A 3,488-nucleotide genomic window follows, 5' to 3' on the forward strand; every position below is an offset into this window, starting at 1 on the left:
CTGTGTATACATGTAGATTTATTATACTCACATGTGGACACATTTTCACGAAAGCTAGAAATGTCCTGGCACTTCACACACAGGTCACTTTAATAACCAAATAGGATAGCTCTTGTTTCAGGTTAAGGATAAAAGATACAAAAGATTAACACCTCTCCATTTATCCCCTAGGTTTTTTGAAATTTTGTGATGTTTTAATAAAGACCAAACCAACTTGGTCATTAGTCCTAGGCAAAATCTCATGGTTCTAGTTCATTGATTCAACAGTAGAGAACTTCTATTTAAACATGAAGTTTATTATAGACTTGAAGCAAAATCAGGAGGAAAATGATGAAGTAGTCTTTTTGCTGCAGAAAATAATCCGTTGCAGGTGTGCTTGAAACCAAATGATTTCGAAGAACCATAATATTTCTTTTAATTTCCTCCTGTGTTTGTTTTATGGATTCAATGGAACTTTGAATGTCTCCCAGTTCTATCCCTTTCTTTCTTCTTGTACTTGGTTTTAATGATTGAGCTTCACTTCAGATGAGTCTTGGATATCAGGTTCTGGGGAAGAATATCCTTTTGCTACTTTCTTCTGTCGCCTGGTTGGCTTATGTTTCACTTTTGGGACACTAACCATTGGAGTTTGATGTTTCACTTTGGTCTGGATAACAGCATCTTTTTCAAACTGTATCATATCATTAAGTGGGTCCCATGGTCGGGTATCTGCGAACTTGTAATGCATTCTCCTGTGAGTGGATCAAGTTCAAATAACTTACAAGTCCATTCTTCATTTTTTGTCTTTCGATCTCGGGCAGCTTGTCTCTGAGCTTCTTCTAAAACATACTTCTCTTGAGTAGCTTCTGTTTGGTCTTTGGCATTTATGGCTCGAGTTACCCGCTGCCAGAGTTTTTCTGATTCAAAATCTCCTTGTTCTTCAAATTTTACAGTGTGCCTTATTAATCTCCATTGCTTAATGTCAGGTGTTGGATTCCAGAAAGCCTCTGAATTATCAGTCTTTTTGTCATTAATAAAAACTTCACTATCCCAGTGGCCTTCCAAAGTAGCTAAGACTTCTTTTCCCAATTTAAGTTTCCCTGATATTTGATTAACACAATCACCACTCCCTAGAAATGGCTTTAGTTTAAACTCAAGTATTGCACTGAATCCAGTTTTTTGACATGTAATATTGACTGCTCCTCCAAGCTCCAGTGTCATTGTGCCATAAAGAATTCCTTTACAATGAGCATATGGCATTGCCATTACATAATCTTCACCTCACCTCTATTCAAGAAAGTTAATCGTGCTTCTCCCTCTAATATTGCAGATAATGAGTTTCCATAAAATTTGGACTTAGCCAGGATACTACCACTAAGGCAAAATCCATCTTTTCGGTTACTAACATAAAAGGCAGATATTGGTGGATGATGGGACACCTGTTCAGCAATATAAAAAGTTTTGCTGTTTGTCCTGGGATGAATCCATAAACAGCGGAAAGTCTCACCAAGTATAAGATTATAGGGTTTCTTCAGACCCTTTGGCTTTTTATAGAATCCTGACAAATACCATTTCACTACTTTCTTCAAACGGAAATAAGGATTTTCTTCAAGAGCAGCCTCAGAAAGGAAATCTGCATGATAGTAGTAATCTGAAGGTTTATCCAGGAAAGAACGGGGTTCCAAAATTTATGTAGGCAAAACCACCCTGGACAGGTCCATGCCAGGACAAACTTGTTTCAACAGTGTCCAGATAAGGCTTTTGTTTTCTTCAGACACAGTTTCTGTTTGAGAAGCCTCCCCAGCTTCCCCAAGCTCTTCATGGCTCTCTTCAGTATAGATAGTTTCCTTCAAAGGTTCAACAGGCTCAGGTTCAATGTAGGAGTCATCTTGCCTTTCTGATGTATCTGTGTCACTTTCTTCACTTTTCCCCATCACCTCATTGTCAGACTCATCGTGTTCTTGATCATTTTCTTTATCAGATTTATCAGAATACATATCTTGGTCCTTAAAATGTTGGTGTTCGATTTCACTATCATTTAACTGAAAGTTGTCACTGCTGTGGAGATCGTTAGCACTAACAAGCCATACAAAGTCACATGTGTGCTCTCGGATGAAATGCTCAGGTCATGTTCCTTTCCTTCCCTGATCATTGTATGTTTAAGAAGACTAGAACATTTCAAAGCCAACACCAAAGCATCCATCCAGCACCTTCCATCAGACTCCGAAGTGGCTCGGATGATCAAGTAACTGCTAGGGAGGGGCTGAGTTATGGATCCAACTGCTTCACCTTTTGGATCCTTCACTGCCCAAATAGATTGTTCCAAAGGATGGAAAAGTTTGAAACAAAAGCCATCCTTTTTTGATGGACGCTCAATGGTTTCACAGGCATTCAGAAGGACTGTTCCTACCCACTGACCATTTTTTTTGGGTTTTATAGATCAGCAGCACCCCAGGTTTCAACACACACCACAACTTGGTCCAGCTCTTTAGTGTACCACGAATCTTCAACCAATCAGCCATAACAATGACAGAAGGATCTGTGATTGTACTGAGTAACTCCTTTGTAGCTCTTTTCTTTTCTTCTCGGTAATTTTTCTTTTGCACCTTAAGAGAGTCTTTCTTTGTGAGCTTGTTTGAAGTTGAGCTGTCCTTCTCCGAGCCATTATAAAGTTTAGATTCAGACTTACTCTTTGACATAGAAAGTGAAGACTCATCTCTATTTTGAGAAATATCTTCCTTCCCTCTTTCAAAACCCTGGCTAGGAGGACTTGCTGGACTGAGATGGCCGATGTAAATCTTCGGTTGGTGTTGGATAAGCTTCTCTCCCTTGGCGCTGACTCATCTTTTCTGGGGTTAGATGTTGAGCTTCCTCACTGTTTGCTATAACATGGAAGTTCGGTCAGGCTCTCCATCTGGCAAACCTGTCTCCATAATGGAAGAAGATAGTTTTCTGCTTCTCTTTACATTATTGTTCAGCCATCATGTATATCTGCAAATCCGGTGCGGGCCCCCAGCGAGGCGGGAGGCAGGGAGCCGGTTCCTCTGGAGTCGCAGGGACGCCGCGGTCCGGGGCCCTGCACGCGTCGGGTCGGACTCCAACTTCTCTTGGCGGCTGTGGCCGGCGGCGGCTGGGGCGCGAGCCCAGACTGAGGGCGCTGTCTAGGTGCAACCGGGGCGCCGCCGGCGCGGCCCGCGAAGAGGGGCGGGAACTCTGGCCCCGCCGTCCGCCCGCCAGAGCGGCCTCCCACCTGCTCTCCGCCTGCCCTCCGCCTGCCTGCGGCGGCGGCCAAGCTAGCGTATAGCCGCCCGAGCTGCCGCCAACACCGCCGCCCGGCCCGGAGCGCGCCGCGGCCTAAAGTTGTCATCGGCCTAGTCGCCGCCTTTCTGGGCGGCAGTAATTTTTTGATGTCATCTGTACCATCTCTCATAATCCTTCCCCCAGGAGGAAACAGGTTAGAAAACAGCAGAATGGAGGTTGGAGTCTACGTCTGAGTGACTCCACAACCT

General features: G+C 43.7%; 1 pseudogene; it reads right to left on the reverse strand.

Moving 5' to 3' along the window:
• On the reverse strand, positions 1 to 2,912 carry LOC128593971 (oxysterol-binding protein-related protein 8-like; annotated as a pseudogene).
• Positions 2,913 to 3,488: the final 576 nt, after the last annotated feature.

Source organism: Nycticebus coucang, chromosome 9 (genome assembly GCF_027406575.1).
Source record: "Nycticebus coucang isolate mNycCou1 chromosome 9, mNycCou1.pri, whole genome shotgun sequence".
NCBI classification, from domain to species: Eukaryota; Metazoa; Chordata; class Mammalia; order Primates; family Lorisidae; genus Nycticebus; species Nycticebus coucang.